Here is a 25,436-nt window from a genome sequence, read left to right on the forward strand (position 1 = left end):
TAACGTTCAGCAGTAAAAAGCCCCCGAAATCTCCGTCAACCGTCCGATTGCAAGGCTCGCTGTCCACCGTTGATGAAACCCAAGTTGCGTTCAGACATGTATTAAATAACCTTACGTGGAGTAAAATCAAACTTCTGTTTTGACGGCCGACTTGTCAGCGAATTAATGAAGTACCTTCACCATGCTGAAAATTAAATGGGTTAGTAAGTTGTTGATAGAACTTTAGGTTTTTAATTAAACGGAAGTATGGGCACAAAAAATTGTATTGTTTTTATGTTATTTTTTTGTGCATTGACCATTATTATGTATTAATTATAATGAAAAGAACGCACACTGTAGTGCATAAAAAAAAGGAACAGGGGCAGCGTATGTTTATAATTCGTATGGAGAATGATGTGCAGGAGTGTGAGGATGATGAGTTTTTTTTTATATGCAAGTAATGCAGTGTAATGAGTGATGGTAAGGGCACAACAGTGTGAGGAAATGAAATATGCACAACAGTGCGTAGAAGAACATAGAACAGGGGCAGCGTGAGAAAGGAGGCATGCACAGCAGTGCATAAGTGCAAAGGAATTTTTATTGTTGAAAAAAATGTGTGGGATGCAGCAACAGGTGTTTTTTTATTATTGCAATGTAAATAAGAAACTCACCGCAGTGAGAATGAAGAAATGTCTTTTTACACAGCAGTGAAAAGGGCAATCATGAAGAGAAAGAGAGGTGCAGCAGCGCGACAGTGAAGGAGATTTTTTTTGTAATGAAATGTAAGGAATTACATTTACAGCAGTAAATGTAAGTAAATATTTTTTATTACAACAGTATATGTAAAACTCTGTTTTTACAGCAGTAAATGAAAATGAGATTTTTACACACAGCGGTGTAAAATCTCAGGAAGAAAACAAAGTAAATTTTTGTTGGTTGAAACGTATTTTTGGTGAATCCCTCTGTCAAGAGAAAGGTGCTTTTTAGCACAGTCACTTGTTGAATCCCTCTGTTAAAGAGGAAGGAGCTTTTCAACACAGTGTCATGGTGAATCCCTCTATTAAAGAGGAAGGTGCTCTTCAGCACAGTCTCAGGTGAATCCCTCTGTTAAGAGGACGACTCTTTTAATTGTTTGTGGAACTGCATTTGAAGCAGTGTTGGTGAATCCCTCTATGTGAGGAAGATGTTTTTGCAACAGCAGTTGGTGAATCCCTCTATGTGAGGAAGATGTTTGTGTAACAACAGTTTAGTAATCCCTCTGTTAAGAGGAAGAACTTTTTTTTAACATGCAGTCATATTGATGTATGTAAAGTTTTTTTTTGGGGTGTAGAAAAACTCTGTTTCTCTGAGTCAAAAACAACTTCCCTGTGCAAAAGATCCTGTGGCAGAAAAACAGAGCATTGTCTCTGTGTTGAATTTTGTTCGGAATCATCAGAAATTCCCATCATGGTATTCGAGCTGATCCAGGCTCTTTGATGATGACAGAGCTGGTCCACGCTCTTTGAAGACGTCAAAGAAGCTGAAGGAAAGACTCTTGCTGCAGTAGCTTCTCCAACAGAGTGAAGTCTCAACCAAAAGGATTCAGGTATTTCTCAGATTAATTTTCTGTGTTGCTGTTGAAGAAACAGTGAGTCATTTTAAAAACACAGTCAGGTATTTTAAACATAGTTAAGAATGGCAAGGTCAAAGAAAAAAGTCTCCAAACCTTCTAAGGTTGTGTCTCCCTCTTCTACTAAAATAGTAGAAAATCTATTTGAAAGCATTATATTTGAGGCTCCAAGGTTCGATGGGAACTTTGATATATGGGAAATAAAACTAAGGACTTTCTTACAGTCTGAAGGGATTGAAATTTGGGAATCAATGATTGATGATAGCAAGATGGATAGAGAATCCAAGGAGTACAATGCAAAAGTAGCAAAGACTATCTTGGATAGACTACCTAATTCTGTAAAGAAGAATCTAGGAAAATATTCATCAGCAAAGGATATATGGGACAGACTTCATGACCTTCACGCAAAGGGAGCACTGACCATGACCATCAGTCAAGAAGGAAATTATGAACCCATCATAGAAGCTGAAAATGAGAAGTTTGACCTCATCAAGCTTCAAGTAAAAGAAAAGGATGAAGAGCTTGCCAAGCTTAAGAAATAACTTGATCAAAGCAAAAAGAAGCATCATGAAGAAATCATATCCATGACAAATCAATTGAATAAAGCAAAGAAGCAGGAAGATATCTTGTCAAGTCAACTTGAAAAAAGGCACAAGAGAGTGAACAAACTTGTAGAAGAGATTGGGCAGTACAAGGTAGAGGTCTCCTCCCTTAAGTCTGAACTAGAAGAAGCCAGGAAACATGCACAAGAAGCTGAAAAGAAAATGGAGAGCAGTGAAGCAGAAATCTCCAAAATGAAGTCAGATAACATTGCCCTTAAAATAGTAGCAGTTGAAGCTACTCGTAGCAAGGAAGAAACTAAGGAGCAACTTAAAAAGAAGAATAATGAGTGTGAAAGATTGGAAGAAGAGATTGTCCTCCTCAGAAAAAGGTTGAAGGGATGAATAAAATCATGAAGAGCTCTCAAGCCTTGGATGACATGCTCAGCTATCACAGATCTCCATCTGATAAATAAGGACTTGGGTATGTAGGTGAACCCTCAAACAAGAATGAAAATGCTTTAAGAAAAGGAGATGTGAAGAAGGCAGAAAGAAATTGTGATGCTCCTAGTTCCAGCAAAGGCAAGGAGAAAAATGAAGGCTACAATAGAAGAAATCCTACTCCAAGTAGAAAACTAGCTCCAAGAAGAAATGTAGCTAATGTCAAAGAGGTAAGAGGCAATGGTTATCATCAAAGGATCTCAAGGCAGCAAGGCTTCAGAAGTACATCAAGGAAACCTCCATCTCCCAGGTACCAAAGTTCATTTTTTGGTTATTGTTATTCTTGCTCAAACTTTGGTCATATGGCAAAAGACTGTAGAGCATTTCATAGAGATAGATGTTGTAGTCTTTGACAATCTCCAGGAAACAATTTTGCAAGAAGAAATCATGAATTCTTATTCATGAACAATGTTGAATGCTTTAAGTGTCATAACATTGGGCATATGGCACGTGACTGTAACTTAATATGGGCCTTTACACAAGCTAGACCCATGCAAAAGAAGAAAGTTACACTAGTATGGAGAAGGAAGGAAATACAGTCTGAAAGTCCCTTGAGCTCTCCAGTCGACTTAAGTTTTTTTTTAGAAAACTTTGCTGAAAGAAGACAATGCATACAGTTAGGGGGAGCCTGTAATTTTTTTTATCATTATTGTTGAACTATATTAACAAGCATGCAGCAGTATGCAGAAGTGGAAATGTTTTTGTTGTTGTGGAGGATGTATTGCAGCGCAGCAGAGCGCAAATGAAATTTTTTTGTTGTTAATCCCTCTGAAATGTAATATGCAGCAACCTGAGCAGAGTAAATGAAACCAGAAGACTTTTACAGCAGTAAAAGTAAATTTTATTTTTTCACACAGCAGTGAAAAAGAGTTATGTAAATTCTGTTTTGTTGGGAGATTGAAATGCATTGAAATGCAGTGCGAATCTAATCAGGTTGTATGTAAGAAAATTTTATTTTACAGCAGTGAAAGTGATGAAAGGAACGCTGATATGAATAGGCAGAAAAGCTTTGAATTTTATGAAGTGTTTGGGTATGTTTAAACGCCCAGCAGTTGAAATTAAGGGGGAGTGTTGGAATATTAATTCCAACTGCACGCAGCATGGAAGCAGATGTGGACAGCGATGGCAGCCAGTCAGTTGCCAACTCAGCCAGTACGCAACAACAAAACTGCTTCAGCAAAACCACTGACACATATCGGACCACCTTTCTTGCAATTGTGGTTTTTGTACAAACGCCTCCGATACAATCACCTATTGACGCGTGGTCCTCTGTACGTTCGCAAAACCTGCCATATCAGAACGTAACGTTCAGCAGTAAAAGGCCTCCCGAAATCTCCGTCAACCGTCCGATTGCAAGGCTCGCTGTCCACCGTTGATGAAACCCAAGCTGTGTTCAGACATGTATTAAATAACCTTGCGTGGAGTAAAATCAAACTTCTGTTTTGACCGCCGACTTGTCAGCGATTTAATAAAGTACCTTCACAATGCTGAAAATTAAATGGGTTCGTAAGTTGTTGGTAGAACTTTAGGTTTTTAATTAAACGGAAGTATGGGCACAAAAATTGTGTTGTTTTTATGTTATTTTTTTTGTGCGTTGACCATTCTTATATATTAATTATAACGAAAAGAACACATTGTAGTGCATAAAAAAAAGGAACAGGGGCAGCGTATGTTTATAATTCGTATGGAGAATGATGCGCAACATTGTGAGGATGATGAGTTTTTTTTTATATGCAAGTAATGCAGTGTAATGAGTGATGGTAAGGGCACAACAGTGTCAGGAAATGAAATATGCACAACAATGCGTAGAAGAACATAGAACAGGGGCAGCGTGAGAAAGGAGGCATGCACAACAGTGCATAAGTGTAAAGGAATTTTTATTGTTGAAAAAAATGTGTGGGATGCAGCAGCAAATGTTTTTTTTATTATTGCAATGTAAATGTGAAACTCACCGCAGTGAGAATGAAGAAATGTGTTTTTACACAGCAGTGAAAAGGGCAATCATGAAGAGCAAGAGAGGTGCAACAGCGCGACAGTGAAGGAGATTTTTTTTGTAATGAAATGTAAGGAATTACATTTACAGTAGTAAATGTAAGTAAATATTTTTTATTACAGCAGTATATGTAAAACTCTGTTTTTACAGCAGTAAATGAAAATGAGATTTTTACACACAGCAGTGTAAAATCTCAGGAAGAAAACAGAGTAAATTTTTGTTGGTTGAAATGTATTTTTGGTGAATCCCTCTGTCAAGAGGAAGGTGCTTTTCAACACAGTCACTTGGTGAATCCCTTTGTTAAAGAGGAAGGTGCTTTTCAGCACAGTGTCATGGTGAATCCCTCTGTTAAAGAGGAAGGTGCTCTTCAGCACAGTCTTAGGTGAATCCCTCTGTTAAGAGGATGACTCTTTTAATTGTTTGTGGAACTGCATCTGAAGCAGTGTTGGTGAATCCCTCTATGTGAGGAAGATGTTTTTGCAACAGCAGTTGGAATCCCTCTGTGTGAGTAAGATGTTTGTGTAACAACAGTTTAGTAATCCCTCTGTTGAGAGGAAGAACTTTTTTTTAACAGGCAGTCATATTGATGTATGTAAAGTTTTTTTTTGGGGTGTAGAAAAACTTTGTTTCTCTGAGTCAAAAACAACTTCCCTGTGCAAAAGATTCTGTGGCAGAAAAACAGAGCATTGTCTCTGTGTGCAATGCATTTTTTGGATTTTACCATAAAAATCCCCAACAAATTTGAGAGCACGATTGCCCCCTTTTTTCTTTTTCTTAATTTTTAAGAAGGTTAATGTAATCGATTGTGTTGTGATGATAGTGTAATATGAATTACACTCCTTTTTCCCATTTCTATTTTACCTTTGAATTCCTCTTTTCGATTTCTATTTTACTCGTTCAAAAGTTACGTACAAACATTTACCTTGAAGCAGACATAACAAAAAATCCCATAAAAGGCAAACTGGTAAGACGCAGCACGAAAATACAAAAGACAAATACTCAACCTTTGTAGGTCTGGATAAGATGGAACTTTTATCAGAAATACTGTGAAAAGTTATCCACGAAAAGTTTGTTTACAAAGTCATTCAAAACATTATACTATCGATTTGCGATGAAGCGGAAGAAAAAATGAGTAGCAATAATGTGCATCCTACCAGAAAACTCGATCAGATCATAGTTACTAAATTCGGCCTAATCAGTTAAATCAATTTGGAAATTTACCAATCATAGTTACTAAATGCGACCTAATTGGTAATTTTTTTGTAAATTTGCTGAATTGGTCCTAAATTGTTACTAAATTCATCGTCGGCTGAATAATGAAGCGCTCTCCGCTTTCCTTACCTTTCATCACCATCCAGCACCCCAGTGTCGAAGTGTGCGCACTTATCTCTGGTCATGATAAATCAGAGAATAATATTTTTTTGGGAGATTAGCCTTGAAAAAATGAAGGCAGTGTGTTTTTATCGTGTGGGTAGTCGGACAATAACAGTTTTTGCGAAATTGATCTTAAAAAACAAGGGCAATGTGTTTTTATCTTTTGGGGAATCAGACAATAAATTTATTTGCAATATTGACATTAAATAAGAAAGGCAATGTGTTTTTATCTTTGGGGAATTGGATAAAGGTAATGTGTTTTTATCTTTTGCGGAATTGGATGATAAATTATTTTGCGAGATTGACTTTTAGTTTTAATCTTTGCTTGACGGTTAGGTTTTAGGTCCTTTTTTGTTAGGGTGAAGTTATATTTTTATATATGTTTACGATAGGTTATATTGTAATTATTTTGATTTTATAAAGTCTATTAAATTTAAAAATTGTTAAATAAAATATTTTGAAAATAAAAAATAATTTTTGAAATTTGAATTTTTATTTTTTTATTCGTTTATATAGATGAAATCAGTAATTTTGTAGGGTTATAAATATAATTTGTGAGAAATTAAAATGATTTTAAAATAAAATATCAATTTTTTTTATAGGAGTAGTTTAGTGAGGTGGAGGAATTGCATGTATTCTATTCTCGTCTAAAAGAACTTCGGGCTTCGGTCGGCACTCCTCCAACCCCGACGCGGCACCATGTGATGTGCTTTTGTCACTGTCAGAATCTGAATCTACCTAGATCCTCCTAAATGTGACTCTCCGTCTCAATCTCGTTAATGCGCAGTGGGTGGTAGGTGGAGGAACTCAATTCAATTCAAAACAAAATTTGCAAAACCACCCATTTCCTCTTCTGATCATTTCTCCCTCTGTGATCATGAGAGACCACACAACAAAACGTGGGCTTTTACCTATAATTTTAGCTTTGCATGTATCGAGATGCTTTCAGTGTCCACAGGGGAGCTTTTGCAGATGGTTATGGTAGTGATTCTCGTGATTTATTATTGAATTCTGCATTGCATTAGAATATTTCTTTCCCATATGTGAGGGAGGCACCATCACTACCATCCTCTTTGTCTTGGTGCTCGACCATCCTCCTTGTCTTAGCACTCAAGCAACCCTGATTGAGCAATCGATAGTCCCAGTAAAATGGAACGTTCTTATAGTGTCATAATATACATAGGCTATGGTCCCAATCTGGTGTATTTCAAAATATTTCCTAAGCTTTAAAAAAAAACAAGTATACAAAAACCAAACCTACCAAAGATTTCGTTTAGAGAAGAACACATAAAACAAACATCTAATGGAAAAGCTAAATCTTGAAAGCAATGAGGTATTGAGCCATGCCTGTAACGGGGAATAACGAGAAGTTAGAGGTTGCAGGGGATGTCTCCAATCTTTAACAAAAGTAGATGACATCAAGAGTTCAACTCCCACATGCATCAATGATACACGGTGGTTGCAGAAATCAAATGATCTTTTCCACATTACCATTCTAATGATAAAGAATGACACACTCTAAGAAACTACCCTTGCCATCACTGTATGTAGGATCTCATTATCCATGTTCATTGTTTGGACAAAAACACGCTACAAGTCAAAAATATCAAGTATCAAAAATCAAATCAATTACAAGCAATCAATGTTAATAAAATTCTAAAAACTCTTCAGACTTGTCTGTATGAGACAATTCCTCAAGGCCTCCAGCATTTACATCTTAATTTACATTAAATGGCATATAAGAATACATAACTATTTTTCTCAATCAAGAATCATGAAACTCTGCGAAAACATACATATTCTTCATAGGAAAAAATGGAGCTTGATATCCAATCATTCTTTTTCCAACTCTATGCATTGCAGCTATAGAGCACACATATATATAGTTCCAATTTATTCACATACCAAACTCAACCAAATCAAAGTCATCTGCACCAGATACTACATACAATATTTAGATTGGCAACCTGTCAATCATACCAACTAGGCTAAGACTGGCAACGCTATAATGAAGGGAAATTACAATAATGAAGAGAAAGTATGCCTACCTATTCATGATAATTCATGATAAGACAAGAATAATAGTCCATGGAGAGAAAATAGGAGGAACCATTAGACACTTTTGATCAAAATCTTTCAAGCTTTCACCCTGGGTTCAATGAGAAACTCCTAGGTATTTCATTCAAACATTCAATGGTGGTAAAGTTACCTTTCCTTTGGGACTTTATGTATGCCCTTTTTTTTGAATTTCATATAACAATTGGGAGTTTATGTACACTATTTGGACATCACAAAAGGCATCTTGAGCAATAATTTAATATTAGCTCTATCAAGCAACATAGACTTTAGATCATGCAACCAACGAACAATAGGAATTTCATTACACTCTTCTTCATGTTAGAAGTGTTGATTGTTGATTGCATTTTTGGTTTTGTGCTTCTCCCTCAGTGCTCATTGAACATTTACACATTTTGTTCTTTTGGGTTCATTGTTACCTATTTCGATTTTCTCCTAGTACTGTATCTCTTTTCAGTTCTTACAGAGATGCCTTCTCACTCCCATCGCTTACTCATTGACGTAGTTTTTATAATCCCATTAGCAATTTGTGGTTTCTGATGGACTTCGATATGACAATAATAAGAATTGACATTTACATGCCATGATTTGCATTGAGTCTTCAATCCCTATCTAATATAAATATTTTTCATTAAGGTGGGTTTGTCCTTTATACATAATATGATGACAAACTATCATCCATTGGTTAAAGAACAAGCTACAAACCAAAACTTGGAACCTTAATCAACCCTTGGTTGTGGGAAATGTTGATGCAAGCAACATCCAAGGTGATATTTCCAGTGAATACTAATAAGCCTGGATAAAAGATAATTCCAAAAGGGTAAACAAAAATTATTTTCCCTAACCTGCTCTTGATGCTTGTTCTGTTAATCATGAAAATCTATCTTGAGTCCTGACTAAAGCTGTAGAGAAATCACAGGACTCAACTTCTTGTATTGAACATGAAAGTCCACATATATAGATCTTACACAAGATGAAAGTGGTTAATAGAGATATCTAGCCTAAATATTGGTTGTGCATGCAACTTACCAAGTACAGCTTAATCTGGCACAAAGAAGGTGGCGAGAATTTGGCTCTAAGAAAATACACAGAATGTTAGGTAAACTTTGAAAAACTATTTTACATCCAACAATTAAGTGTAAAGATGACCACATGTAGAGCATTTAATTACTTATTTCCTTGATGGAATTTGACCAGTTTGTGTCATGTGATCAATGCCACTGCCTATATAAGAAGATAATGTGTCGGAATAAATCAGAATATCCTAAACTGTGATGGACTATCCTATTAAATGATTCAATCTAAAGGAGTATATGATTTTGTTTTGTGACATTTTGTATCTCGCAGATTTTAAGAAAAAGACATACCATTTTAAGGAAAAGATTCAATATGAGCAATCTCCACAATATTAGTTGATAATACAATTGTGGGATTATTACTGAATTGAAAACTAATCGATCATAAATATTCTTAACTACTATTACCATTAACTTTTTAACAAGCTCATAGCAACTCAAGATTTAAACAATTGTAATATGGGAGTAACGTTCAAAATGTTCTTGCAGTGGCTTTTGTGTACATCTCAAACCATCCAAACTGCTAATATGCATCTAGTTTTAGTTTGTGAACATCACTTTACACTTAGCTGATTCACAGAACTAATATCTCCAGGTCAGGTTAGTTTGAAATCAAATAGAACTCTTTCAATCTTTCCATAGCCAATAGGCATGTTTGTGGAACAAATAAAAAAAGCATCACATATTGAGAATTTTGAGGATTGCTATCAAAACCTAAATGGCCATCCTAAGTTTCCAAGTCTAACACTTTGTGACATTTGGTCATAAAGTTTTCATGGTGAATAGTAATTGTGTGATACAGTCTCTATGTGTAGAGATCTGATCTACTTAGGCCTTTTGTACGATTGAAGAAGAAGAGAAGAGCATACAACACTTAGTGAAGATGCAGCCATGCATGCACCTGCAAGCCAAGGTGGAAGACGAATGCCAGTAAAAGGAAACAATATACTTGCAGCTACAGGAATTCCCAGAACATTGTAGCCTAAGGCCTAAACATAGTTAAGATGGATGCGAGCAAGAGTTTTCTTTGATAAGTCTATTGTAGTGATCACATCTTTGAGATTTATTTTCATAAGAACAATATCTGCAACTTCAAGGGAAACATTTGTGCCTGCACAAATTGCCATGTCCACATCTGCTACCACAAGAGTTGGAGAGTCATTTATGCCATCTCCTACCATCGCCATTGTCATGCCTTTTATCTACATCCAAAATTCAAACCAAAACTATCAACAACATAGTTTAAACTATACTTCATTTAAGCTATAACACTCATATTTTCCATTTTCTGAGAATAAAATAAAAGTACATTTCCCATAGTAAACATGCACATGCTTTCTTTTCACTCTAACCAAGCATCAAAATTGGATGGTGGGGCCTTCCTTGCAAAGAGACATTTTAATGCAACCCAGTCATTTGTAAGATTGAAAGGGACCCTTTTATGACAAGAAAATTGTAAAATGAATTTTATTTGAAAGATAAAATATTTACAGCCTTTTTATGACAGAGAATGACCCTTGAAAGGCACTAAAATCTTCAAATTTAATATGTGATAATTTTCCATAACCCTTTAACATTCTTTTTTGAGGACAAAGTTATGCTTACATGCACCTTATAGGTGATATGATCTTGTATTAGTTCTGTCAGGTTTAACATATGACTATTTCTCATAAATTTTCTAATATTTATGAGGAAACTTGATTCATGAAATGTAATTTGAATATATCTCTAGCTTTATGCAATTTTGGCACAAATATTTGAATAGGAAGAAAGAAAAACTGAACATCAAAATATTCTATTGAGGTGCTTCTGCTGGGCTACCCGACTGAATTTACCTTCCAGCCAATTAGTAATGATTTCCTAGCCCAGAGAACCTCCAAGGGTCCTTAGCCCTTTGAGCCCCAATCTAACCAGTTATAATGTGTCCAAGGTAAAACCAACGCTCTCCAGTGGATCCAAGTTTGAGTTCTCTCATGTTTCTCTACATTCTATCCCTTCTCCTTCTCCACATTCCTTCCCAAAATAAAATCCTCCAATGCCAAAACAAACACCAAGAATCTCCTTCCTTCTCCTCTGATCCTCCTTCTATTTATGTCTCTTCCTTTCATCCACATCAACCACTTATCATTAATGCCATAACTACCCATTCATCATTTTAGTTTAATAATCTTCACTTTCATTACCATATCTTATCCAAAAGTAGATTTGAGAAGACACCTTGGGTATAGAAATATAGATATTTGATTTAGAAATAAATTAGAGAAGATTATATCTTATCCAAAGTAGATTTGAGAAAACACATTGGGAATAGGAATATAGATATCTAATTTAGAAATAATTGGATACAACCATATATTATCCAAAAGTAGATTTGAGAAGATACATTGGAATATATGTATGGGTATTTAATTTAGAAATAAATTGGAGATGAGCATATATTATACAAAAGTAGATTTGAGAATATAACTATGGGTATTTAATTTGGAAATAAATTGGAGAAGACCATATCTTATCCAAAAGTAGATTTGAGAAGCTACATTGGGAATAGAAATAAAAACAAATAATGAAAGTCATATCGGTAAAATCAAATTACAAATTCACAAGTGTAGGTATATACCAATATTACATAATAATTATAAGTCAATATTTGTAAGTTAATTAAACACTAATCAAAATTAGCATGATACGATCAAGTAGGGCATTACATACACCCCTCCTTCAAAAAAATTCCTCCCAAAGTTAGAGTGGAAAGGACATAAGGAGTTCGAAAGAAGTTTGAAAATAAGGCATAAAAAAATAAAGAGAGATATACTACTCAAATTAAATAAGTCTTGCAATGATACCAATTCCCATCAAGGCTCTCCAACTAACCTATATCCTCATGTCCTTCCTAAGTTATTTCCGCTCTCATCCTATCCATCCTCCACTGTAATATACTCTGGCATCAACTATACCGGTCTAACAAATGATAAAACCAATATGATGGAAGCGTTGAATATATCTACCTAACTTCCCAGCAGGAAACTAGCAACCGTCATCACACATCTAGGGGAGTGTGTCCATCACTTCCCTCCCATGATTCCAAGCTTGGAGGTTACATGGTGGGAAACGTCTCCACCCATCCTCAAAACTAGGGTTGACACCCTAATATGGACCACACTATGATGCTAGTTGGATAGTTGTCATCGAATAATTGTTACAGGGAAAAGTGTCTACACAGAACTGCTTATCCCACTAAGGTGTGAGAGCTACCTTAGAAACAAACAAAGTAAAGGTACTTTTTTTTTTACTTTATGAAATATAGATGAGAGAAGAACAAAGAAGACCAACCTCTATCTTGCGCTATTCTCCTAGTGCGATTCCTCTCTCTCTTGATAGTCTTTTGCTACTTGCTCCCTTGTACGCCCAGCTTCACAGAGTACCTGTAAGATCACAGTAGCATAGCACTATACAAGAATATCGATGTATAATCATAAACAATCTAGGATCAGATGTAAATTGACCATACAAATGCATAAAACATAAATGACACAAGAGTATGAAGGAAAACTTGAATAGCTTTTATTGATAAACAAGAAAGAGCCAAGGGGAGTTACAACTAGTTGTTCTGACCCAACATCATCCTCTCAGCAAGGAAGCCCCTCTTCACCTCATACAAAGCTTAGATCACCCAACAATGTGATGTTGTCTCAAGAAACCAACAACAATTTCTTACAATATGCAAAATTCCAACCTCTGGATCTCTGGGATGAGGGATCCATATATAGGTATCTATAAGGGAGATAAGTCAGCTTGTGATTTGATTAGTGTCTACCCTCCAATAGTTCTTGCTTCCACTTGGAGATTGATGATCTCTTACTCATCCTTGGTCGAATTCAGAAAGGCAAGTGTCATAGGAGAAGTTTCTAGAAGTTTTCATGCTTCTCCACCTCGCGGAATGACACTGCCATTTGTCACTTCTCGCCCATCGCACCCCATAGAATGGCTTTTTGAAATGAAACGCACCCACACAGTGTATTTAGGTGAGATGCAACGCACTTTGCCTATGGAGTAGCTGAAATGATCTGTTTTGACCAGTTCTGAGCAGTTTTTCATGGAGAACTTCTGGGAGAAGCTGTAATCAGTTGACCTTGTTCCTTTAGGAATTAGAACAACACTTTTAGGGACTTAGGAACCCTTGGTTTATGGACATTTCATGTTTAGGGTTTTAGTGCCCAAAAATGTCTATAACAGTCGCCCCCTAAAGCATGAGGTCATTAATCTTTTGATGTCGGGTGAAATGCTTTATTATGAGGATCCGAAGTTCTTTCAAGCTGGGAGGAGACCTGTAATAAGATACAATACAATACATTATCTTCATAATATTTTCATGATCTAGCTGAGGCGGGCATTCCCATGCTCAGCTTTATAAATTCATTTTCATGTACATAGAACAAAAAATTGTCTGAGTGTAGACTGATGATTCTGGTAGAGTCATCATCCCTTTGATTGGATGATTATCTGTGCAGCAATGATGTACATTTGATGTCTTTATTTCCCTGAATATATATCGCAGCCCGGATGGATGAAACTAGATCCGGGGTCTTCAATCTCATTTGATCTTCACTCGAAGTACAAGTCTATCCATGTGAGAGATGTTCTGGAGTCGAACATGGAAAGACTTGTAAGTTGTTAACAGGCGTGAGGGGAATCACCGATAATGATAATAACCCTCAAGGTACTGCAGTACAATTTACATGGTGTGAATAAAGGACTTGGCATCGAACACCACGTAAAATCTTTCGGTCGAAGGCCATTCATGTAAACCTGTCACCAGAAGTGAGAAACTTGCCATTGAGGCATGCAAGCTTCAAAGTACTAAATGGGGTGTTCCTAGATTGACTTCTTGGATAATGAGCTGATGTCGACAAGAAGCGATCCATCAAAGGAGGGCCTTAATGAATCCCACATCAATGACACGGAACAGAGAAAATGATTTTAATGGAGGTGAAAATGATCTGATGACATACAGTTTAGGGTGGCGGTCATGAAAGAATGGAGTGTAAATGTATTGTAGCGGGTGAGACACAGGTGAATTCTCTGAGTGACTTCTCTTGAACATATCGGCGACACTAACGTGGTGGATTGGTAGCATTAACCCCAAATGTGGATGGTGTGATGGGACCATGGTGATGTGACCGGTGAATGAAACAACCCAACCCGACTTGGATGTAGAGTGAAAGCGTCATGTTCAAGAGCGACTTGCTACCAACAAAGTTTCCTCAAGTTTTCTTCCCAATTTTCCCCAGTCATTGCTGACCAGTACCTCTTTATTTTTGTCAAGCTTGAGGAGGATAACATATGCTTGTTCTATAATTTTCCCTTCGGGCAAACCCATCGCTATGTTTTAACGAGCCTAGCGATAGTGAAACTTGTTCTTGTCTACTATGAACAAGTTTGTCGCTATTAAGTTTTAACGAGTTGAACGACAAAGATAACTCAGTCCTTTTCTATTGTAGAGAGTTTCAAAAGGAACGTAAAGGAAACTGCAAAATTCCTTTTTCGTCATCTAATCCCTTAAGTCTGCAAAAATATAAAACGATACAGAAGGAATGAATTTCGATACTTTTAACGAGCCGAACAAAACAAGCGCTCGATCGTTTTGTGTAATAATCCCTTAGGTCCAAAAAGATTAAAATTTAGAGGAGGGATAGCACTTCCGGTCCCTTTAACGAGCTGGAGAGGCCAATGGCTCGGAAATCTTTTCATATTTTACGAGTCAGTTGAAAAGAGCTTAAAGGAGACTCATCTTTTGAGGAACGAGTGATAGAATTGGGTAGCAGCTTATTCCAGGTAAGGTTTGGAATGTTCCAATCACGGCAGTGTTACAAGGATGGCTAGTGAGATCATTCTTCGCAGCTGTTCCTCAAATGGGGTAAACAATCAAATGGAGGTGAATGATCGGCCAATACAGAGTGGAGGTGATGATGAGAACACAACCAAGGCTTTTAAAGGCTGAAGTACTACATTCACGATGGTTATTTACCGGGAAATAGTTCATTTTTTAATGAGCTTAAACGCAGGGGGGAACATTTGCTCATGGCTTATGTTTATTTTTTAACGAGCTTGAACTATGCGCTAAAACTGCTCGATACAACGGTCACTTCTTGAATTTACCATAAATAGCTTTGTTCTTTCAAAGATTGTACTGCTTTTTCAATTGCTTCATCAAACTAGTCAGAAATGAACAATATATGTTTGAAAAATGAGTTAGAACACTAATATTTTACTTCGAACTACGTAAAAAGTAATGTAAAAGTGCTTTTACCTCTCATTTTACCATTTCATTTGAACTTTGGGTTGTTGGAGCTTTGGAGGTGTCTTCCCCCCTTGATTTTCACCAACTGATTTCGGGAGATTCTATGGACGATTCTTGGCACCGTCTGGACAAGGTAGGAGCTAAACTTGAGCTCTTTCATTTCATGCTTTCCATTTTGCATTCTGAGTTTGATTCCTAGTTTTTCTGAGCCTCTAGGGTTTGAAAAACTCGCCCTGGCTTCAGCGCACCCTTTGTGTATCGAAAGGTGCGTTGGATGTTGGCCTGTCTACTGGCCATCTAACATGCAATGCACCCAGAGCACTACTGTAGGTGCGATGGGCATAAGGAAGGAATTTTATGCACAGTTTTGGATGGAAATTTTTCCTGTTTCTTACCAAAATCAGGATCTAACTCTTCTCTTGTTTGATTTCAGAGATTTTTGGAGTAAGATGACTATTACATGGAGAGAACGTGAGCATGAAGAAGAGGACATGCCTGCTTTACATGATCCGGCTACAGTAAATGCACTGCGGAACTGTGGCTTGCTGAAGTTTTTCTGCATTTCTAGCATGAGACAAAAAAATTTCAACTTGCTGCAGTATTTGCTCGATCCTTGGGATCCTACCAACCAGGTGTTCCAGATTAGGGGCAAATCCATCCCCTTGACTGTAGTGGACATCTATTTCTTGACTGGCTTGGCCTTGGAAAGGATACCATTGATGCAGCCGCAGTATATTGCACTTGATTTACCTTCACCGACCGAACCACGTATGCAGAGATGGGTCGACCATATGTCTAGGCATGCTGGTCAGTCTCAAGATTTCCTTTTCTGATACCTTCTTCGGGTGGTTTGATCGTCAAGAGATGGTTTATTCCGAGTATCCATATGCCTGTATGGACTTCCGGGGTGATCCAGATTTAGTACTGCCGGCTGGCGAACAGTGGGGTGCCATTGGTAAATTATTTGATCATATCCCTGTTTATCGTTTTTCTTTTATAATGTCCTTGTGCTTTATTCTCTCAATAATTAATCAAACTCATGTGTTCATGCAGATGTTGGTCCCGTTCGGCCAGTAGTACGCCTCAGAGTGCCAGCTGCCGCCCTAGTAGGGGAGGCTGTTGGAAGGGCTATCCTTCGCGACCTCAATGTGGTCGAGACTCTCACAACATTACAGGAACAGGTTGAGGGCCTCACTCTTGGTATTCCAGATGTGAGGACTGACGAGCTGCCCTTGAGGTTGCAGCGGCATACTACTGGTGTGCCAAGACGATGGACTCTGCTCTTACGCATGATCGCACAGGCTGTGACTTGCTATCACGAGCATCATTAGACTAGGGTGCCCCCTAGTGTTTTGAGTTTTTGGTCACTTGACCCATTTTTTCTTGGTTACAGAACATTATGTTTAAACCATAAACAGTTATATATATTTTTGATTTTCGAAGCTTTATTTTGGTTAAGTTACATGATCCAAATGCAAATATTGATGGTATGCTTCTTTTTATAAATGTTGCAAATGTCTATCTAACACATAATTTGCCAATGAGTCAGTTACTGTGTTTAAGGTTCTGGAAATATGCTGATATTGAATAAAATCAAATTGTCTTTCCAAAATCTTAACCCTTAGGAACATGCGATAAATAGCTGGATTTCGACAAAGTAGATACCAGTGAGTTGTAGTATGACGAGTTGTGGGTCTAGCTTGATAATCAGTCGGCGTATACCATGTGTGATGGCATCAGAGAGAAGTTTTATCAACGCGCTATATTCAGTGATGTTATTCGTTGATCGACCAATGCATACCCCTCTGAAACTTACTAACTTGCCACTTGGATCAAAAATGGCCCAGGCCGTGGAAGATAGGTTCCGCGAACTATGACTCGCTCCGTTGGTATATCTAGCACATGACTCCAATAGGATTGACATCCGCAATAAATGTAAAAAGTGGATTACTTGACCAAAATAGACACTTTAGCGAAAACAAAAACATGACAAAAGCATACAGGTTACTATACTAAATCACGCATAGTAACGCTTGAGGTACAACCCGTTACGAGGTTGTGCCAGTGGAATTCCGTCATAATCCATTAGCTCGTAGGCTCCTTTTGCTAACACTCGCTTAACAATATAGGGGCCCATCCATAAATACTTGAATTTACCTGCCCCCAATTTATCGGATTCTTGGTCATAAAGCAAGGCCAGGTCACCTTCTGAGAAGACACGGGGTTTGACATTCTTGTCGAACTGCGCTTTGACTCGTTTCTTATGGGCTTCGTTAGCCAAAGTGGCATCACGACGGGTTTCATCCAATTGGATTAGTTCCAAGAAACGAGCCTCCTCTTCTAAAGTTCTGGGGAGAAGGTCAATTGTGAGTTTGAGGGACGAGATTTCACACTGGATTGGTAAGACTTCTTCCAGGCCATATACCAATTGGAAAGGTGTAAACCCGGTTGCATTCCTTACTGACATTCGGTAAGCCCACAAGGCTGAGTATAGGATTAGGTGCCAACTTCTTTTGTGAACTCCAATCATCCTTTGCAGCATGTGCTTCAGCACCTTGTTGATTGCTTCAACTTGTCCATTGGCTTGTAGGTAATATGGAGTATAGCTGTCATGAGACAACCCTAGTTTGGCAGCTAATTCGACCATCATGTGATTGCTAAAATGTGATCCATGATCTGTGACTATAGCTTGTGGGACGCCGAATCTGGTGAATAAATGATTGAAAAAGATGAGGCCAGTTGTTTCACCAGTATTATCTAATGTAGGCATTACCTCGGCCCATTTGGTAAAATAGTCAACTGTGACTATGATATACCCATGCCCCCCGCTCGAGGTGGGGTTACATGTCATGAAATCGATGCCCCATTTGGCGAATGGCCCAACAAAAACTATTGGTTGCAGAGGTGCGGGTGGTCTTCTGGTTTTGCTATGGAAAATTTGACAAGCATGGCAACTTCTAACTGCGGTTATGCAATCTTTGAACATTATTGGCCAGAAGTATCCTGCTCGTAAAATGTTTTACTCTGTAACATAGCCGGATTGATGCCCCCCACATGCGCCTGAATGGAAATCATTCAAGACTTTTTCGGCCTCCTCATGGGTGAGGCACCTTCTCAGAACCGTATCGATACCACGACGTTAAAGTGTATCACTGATGATCATGTAGTCTTTTGCTTGGTATCGAATACGTTTTTGTTCGGAGCGAGAGATATTTGGCCTATATTTTTGGGTTTGGAGATAAATGATTATATCCCCATACCACAGATTTCTTGGAGATATCAGAAACAAATTTTCGTCCACGATCATTTCTTGGGATGTTTCATCGTTGGACGATGATGGGAGATCGCATAATAATTCTCCGAAAACCAGAGCTTTTTTTGACTTGGATTTTACAAATTCCAGATCAAACTCTTGTAGAATTGCTATCCATTTTGAATATTTGCCCCCCAGCAACTGTCACGACAATATATATGTCATGGGGTTGCAATCTGATAGAATGGTAGCTTTTCGAAAGAGGACATTGTGTCGAAATCTCTGTATTGCTTGAATAGCTGCGAGCGCTAGCTTTTCAACATAAGAATATTTGCTTTCTATATCATTTAAGTTCTTACTCAAATAATATATAGGATGTTCAATTCCGTTGTTTTCTTGAACTAAAACCATTGCGATGGTTGTATCCGCTGCAGCTAGATACAGGTTAAAGTCTTTTTGATAATCAGGAGCGTACATTAATGATGATTTCATTAGGGATTATTTTAAAGCATCAAAGGAAGCTTGTGCAACCTGATCCCAGACAAAGGGTACTCCTTTTTTCAAAAGATGTGTATAACCTTTAGCGAGTTCGGCGTAATTTATAATGAACCTCAGAAAGTTTGCTTTCCCTTGGAGTTTCTGAATCTGAAGCAAATATGAAGGTGGAGGCAAATTTATGATTGCCTGAACCTTACATGGGTCAAGATGAATCCCGTATTTCGAGACTACAAAGCCAAGTAAACGACCAGAACTGACACAAAATACACATTTGTGTGGATTGAGTCGTATCTTGTAGTGTCGACAACATAGAAATATTGCTCTTAAATGCTGCGGATGATCAGTCCGCTTTCGCGAATGAGCCGGTAGGTCGTCGAGGTATGGTTGAACGATGTTTTTGATGTCATGGAAGGCATAATTCATTGCCCTCTGAAAAGTTGCCCCTGCATTCTTTAAACCAAAGGGTAATTTTCGATATGCGAATGTGCCCCACGGACAAATAAATGCAGTCTTTGACTGGTCATACGGGCAGATATTTATTTGATTATACCGGGAGAATCCATCCATGAATGAAAAGATTTCGCATCCGGCGCATTCATCAATTATCTGGTCGATGAAGGGTGTAGGGTAGTTGTCTTTTGGACAAGCTTGATTTACATCCCTATAATCGACGCACACTCTAATTGTTCCTTGTTTCTTCATAGCAGGGACAATATTCGATACCCAATCGGTTAGAGGAACCGGGTAAATGAAACCAGCATGGAGAAGTTTTTCAACTTCTACCTTAATGGCAACGACTTTCTTAGGGTGCACCTGCCGTAGCCGTTGTCGTACTGGTTTGACATCTAGATACATCTTGATTTCGTGTTCAACGATACTCGACTCAATGCCTGGCATTTCACTATATGACCAAGCAAAGACATCTCTGAATTTTCGAAAAAGAGCGTTATATATTTCCAGTTCTGAAGGAGAACAACATTTTCCAACATAAATATTCTCTACAACATCTGTTTTGGTTGAGATATTTATGGCGATAGTCTCTTCAATGTTGGACAAGTTTCGCTCGGAATCCACTGTGTTTACAGTATTTGATAGGAAATAAAAAACTAAAGGATGATAAAGGTCATCAGGAGTATTTTCTTCACAATCTGGAAGAGGGGAACGATGGTGGTAATCATCCCATGGTGCCCCTTCAACTACCATTGATTGAACAATTCCTTCGTCGGTGACATGCACTCGCAACAAAGGATCTGAAGGGGTACCATACTCCTCAAACCTATCTATCCAAACGCTTGATGAGCGTTGATTTGGGTTTGCCTCCCATGCTAGGAACATTGATTGCTACAATATTTCTGTTCGGCTTGGAGGCAAAACCTGCACATGATCCATGTCGATATCGTTTTCTGAGATCTTTCTAGAAGATACCATGTTGCAGGTTCCTACCGACGCTACTTCCGCCAAATTGATTGGAGGTGGAAGGGAAAAAGTTCCCATTAATATAGGATCTTATAGTAGGCCTACTCTGATATTTTGAAGCGAATGGGGGCTTCCATGGATCATTGGAATGCTTCCTGTAACTTGAGAACCATTGGGGAGGAAGTTTTGTTGATCGATGATTGTAATCCCTCCTTGAAATGGAAATGCAATCTTCCTAAAATAGGTCGACACAACAACAGCCATAGCATATATCCATGGTCTTCCCAGTAGGATGTTGTAATCGAGATTTCCTTTGATTACCTCAGCATCTATTTCTACTGTTTTCCCTCCCAGTTCAACTTTCAAGTTACTTAGAATACCATATGGGGTATATGTTTGTCCATCAAATGCTTTTAATGTCGTCGAAGATCGCGACAAGGTTGGAGATCCTAAAGTTTTCCAGCAACTCATCGACATAATACATGCAGATGCCCCCTCATCAATAATTGTTCGATGAACAATTTTGTTGAGGGCTTTCACTTGAACGAGGAAAGCTAGTTGAGCTGGTAACTGAGGATCGTATCCTTTATGATTGAAGGATACAAGATTGGAATCCTTTGGGTCTATCCCACCAATGACTGATAATAAAGCTTGCTTTTGGATGGGCAATTTTGTAGTACCTCAAGAGTCGACATAGCGGATGGCGATTGGGCCAAACCTTCCACTATATTATAATGTTGTGCCACTCTAGCACGGGGATTAAACGTCGACTTCTGTACTACTCCCTTTGGCGATTTTATTGTCAACTCGGGAATGATGGGTGGTGCAACTTCTGTCGAAGTTGTTGTCGAACTAATAGGTTGATATTTATCCTTGTTGTTCGATAGCTTTGGATTCCCATAATCTTTGTTTCTTGTCGATATCAAAGCATCATTTTGTTGTTTGGAAACCAACAACATTAGCACTTCAGATGGGGAAGCATTTCCACTGTCAACCAGATTTGTCCCTAGATTTGGAAACGGATCAGTCAATATTACCGAGGTTTTTGAATTCTTGAAGAATTTTTTAAGCTCAGCTCTGTGTGGACAATCTGCGGTCTAATGATCCTCATCGCATATAAAGCATGCATTTTTTGGTTTCCTATTTCCAGGAGGGTTTTCAGGTGATGATTCTTCCAGTTTCTTCTTCTTCCCTTCGCCTTTCTTCTTGCCCCCTGGTTTCTTGGTTTCTTTGCCCTTATCCCTTATCTGTCAATACGACATTTACTTCCGAGGCAAGAAGTTCCTCTTTTGTATTTTGACCGGAAATCTTACGGGCCTTTTTAGATGTAGCCTTTTTCAATTTTGTGTCTGTTGCGCCAATCACACCATCACCGGCATGAGAGTCATTGTTTGGTTTAGGAGGAGGAGGAACTGAGAATTCCGGTCTAGGAGCGTCAGGTATTTTATCGTAGAGCGTGCCAGACTGAGTGTAAATCAAGTCCAAATATTGTGCATGAGCGATAACCTGCTCTTCGGTGACAACTACCCCTTTGCCACATCTTTCGTGATGGAAGGCAGTAATGACTTAATAAACCATTCAGCTAAGAGTTGATCGGGAACATACGTTATTACCATTCTACGACGACGTCGCCACTCATGTATATGATCTGATATGTGAGTGGCCATTGTTTGTTTGAAATTGGTAAGAAGTTCTGTTCCCATTTCGTACCTTATTGGTAACTGAAAATGGGTTAAAAAGGTTGTGGCTAGGGTACTGAAGTTGTCGAATGAAGCTCTAGGCAATTCGATATACCATTTTTCTGCCGGACCAGTTAACATCCTCGGAAAAAGGCGAAGCCTAATCGAATCATCGTTTAGGGTGTTTGATGAACACCACTGATAAAAGGTCATCACATGATTCGATGGATCTTCACCTGGATTTCCATTAAATTTAGGAATATCTGATAGAAGTTTATGCGAAATCGCTGGCCACCAAGGGGCATAAGCGACTGGATCGTTTGTTAACCGATTTAAATCAGGTAACTCTAAAGTCGCCACGAAGGGTAACTGTTGATTCAAGTTAGGTGAAGCATACCCAGGATAAGATGGGATTGCCTGAGCAGTTGGTCTTTGCATACCAACATAATGCATTTGATGCTGGTAACTTTGGTAAGGTTGGTTGGCATGACCATTGTAAAATGGTTGATTTTAACAGTTTTGAATATACGGTTTCCCACTATTCGCAAAGATTTGTTGCTCAGAACCTTGGTATGTTTGTTGGAACTGCAGTTGTTGGTATTGCACTAGCCATGGTTGTGAAGCCATGTGCTATTACCCGATACTAACTGTTTGACCAAGATGAGGGGTAATTGTACCCGTTTGAACCTGTTTCATTCCACCAGTCGGCGATTGTTGTTGAGTTGCAGGGTCAAGGGGCCTTTGCATTACAATCTGAGAAACCTGAGGTTGGCATACAACAGGCAGCGCTTGAACTTGCAACACCGTCAAAATAGCTGGCGTAGTTAGTATACTTGACATAGGTAAGCATTGTTGCATTGAATATACAACTCTTGGTTGTTGAGGTAGTATCGGTACCCAACCGCTTGATGTAATTCCAGCATAACCCGAATTTTTTTGTGAACTCCCGTATGGCTATCCTCCCGGAGGGGATAATGAAAGGGCATACTGCCCCCCATATGGTGGTAATCCGGTACTTAAGGGGATGGTTTTCCCTTGAGGGCCGGACTACCCAAATTGACCTCCAAATGGATCAATTTGTTGAGACTCAACATAAGAGTTTCCGGATATTATTCCGGATGACAAACAGGAACAGACCATACCGTCGAAATGGCCCCTGAGTGGGCTTTTTCTAGCCATTGAGAGCTAGTTGGGACATATGGTATACCGGCGAACATTGTTGGAGTGATAGCAGGGAGTTCTGCAGTTGCTGTGTCAGACGGCATAGTCCTAGATGTTGACGGTTGTTTACACATTTCTAGTCTATCCAAAAGATTACCTAGCGATTCTAGAGGATCTTCTGCTGGTGGTAGACTAATTTCTGATGAAGAAGGATACCGAGTGATCTCGACTCCAAATTGCGATGGAGTACTAGATGGAGGATCTTCCACAATCTCTTATATAGCAATCAGACCAGGTGGAAGGGGTAGACCGTCAGGTCCATAGAATATTTCTGGTGCCGAAGAAGGTATGGAATCTGCAGCGACAAATGTTTGGGGAGCAACACTCTCCGAACCGGTTGTAGATGAAACTAGTTCAGTGATACAAGTGTTCACCCTCAGACTAGGATCAGTACTACCATCCTTCTGTGGCTGTTGAACTTCTTCTGTAAAGGCAGGGATACTAGAAATGTTTGGAGTAACTGGAGTCTCTGATTTTGTTGGAACACTTGTTCTAACTTTACCAGGAGATTTGGAACCGGCTAAACGAGTTCGCTTTGTTCGTACTTGCTTCTATTCCGGAGACAAAGACAGTTGACTCGTAAGCCTCTGCGAACGACGGGGTTTCAATTGACTTTCTTCCACGATTGCAGATTACTCGATCAACTAAAAATCAAGGGGAAGTATGTTTCCGAATTAGATGAATTTTAGACGCTTTGACACAACTTGTTTTTTCAATTTTTAAGAGTCGAGAAAAAACAAAAGATGACTCTAGTCGCCTTCGATTTTTAATGAGCCTGAAGTGACAAGTGCTCAGATGGACCTTTTCCGTTAAGGAGTCTGAAAAGGAACGAAAGGGAATGCTCTGGAAATATAGGTAGATGGATTACCAAACCAATCGAAAAACTGTAGAATACTTTTTACGGTACGACAGTCAATCTTCCCGAATGTTGTGTTCAGTGCATTGCGATCGATAGGGCGGCAGACACGGCTTCCTATGGATAAAGGATTAAGCCTATTGTGGTCTCCCAAAATATACTCGACGGTACGTGGGAGCACAAGTCCATAATGGCACTTATCGTCTCAAAGTGGAGGAATCACCCAACCATCAGTGAGAACAACGGTTACCAGGCTTTACGACGCTGGAATACGTCTCTAGCCTAGACCTCTAAATGTTGTGCGTTAGGTTCCAAAGCGTTGTTAGATTCATTGAATTTATTTTATAGTTGATCTTGTTTATGAAATTTTCCTTTCAGGTTCACCGAAAGATGTAGATGTATAATTCCTAAAATGCAATCTAAGATGATAAACAGTCTTTTATCTTCTTTGTGCAATGAAAATCCTAGCTACTAAGGAAAGAGAGACAATATCCTTTCACAAAGAGCAAAGAGCACACTTTAAATGCACTGTCCTAAATCAAACCAATCAAACAGTCTAAATACAAATGCACATGCATGTATTTGTTTTCGGCTTTCTTAGTATGTGAATGGAAAAAGAAAGCTAATGCACAAATCTGAATTACTTTTCAAGCGACAATTACCAACAAGTTTCTTTTCGATATCAAAAATGGAGACAATCACAACACTTTACGATTTGGAAATGAGTATTTGCTTTCGACACTAGAAAAATTACAAATTCATACCAAATACAATAGTAACAGGATAATCGACTATCTACAGCAACCAAACTCTTTCCTATGACTGAAAACGACACTTGCGACACTTTCAAATCAAAGGACGACAGTACGATTACGTTACTTTTTGCAAAGGAGAACTGAAAATGACTCAACAAATACACAAAAACATTTACAGTTCTTTTGTACAAAGGAGGCGAAATAACAACAAGGAAAAGGGGTTTCAAACAGAGATATACTAATCATAGGAAGCAAAATTCATGAATAGAACTGCAAAGAATGAATCACAGAAACCAAAACTAAAGAATGCCTA

The 25,436-nt window shown here is 38.4% G+C and overlaps 1 pseudogene across 1 annotated transcript in view; it reads left to right on the plus strand.

The window, feature by feature from the left end:
• The first annotated feature begins 3,728 nt into the window (after positions 1-3,728).
• The window catches only part of LOC149187555 (putative protein phosphatase 2C 6), a 182,894-nt pseudogene continuing 161,186 nt past the window's right edge, over positions 3,729-25,436 (plus strand). Inside the window, exon 1 of the transcript XR_016255577.1 lies at positions 3,729-3,999. The product of XR_016255577.1 is annotated as a putative protein phosphatase 2C 6 (transcript). The remainder of the gene's footprint in view (positions 4,000-25,436) is intronic.

The sequence above is a fragment of the Pinus tabuliformis genome, chromosome 3_1 (assembly GCF_031772625.1).
Source record: "Pinus tabuliformis cultivar Carrire ecotype Pingquan chromosome 3_1, CPIR1, whole genome shotgun sequence".
Taxonomy (NCBI): Eukaryota; Viridiplantae; Streptophyta; class Pinopsida; order Pinales; family Pinaceae; genus Pinus; species Pinus tabuliformis.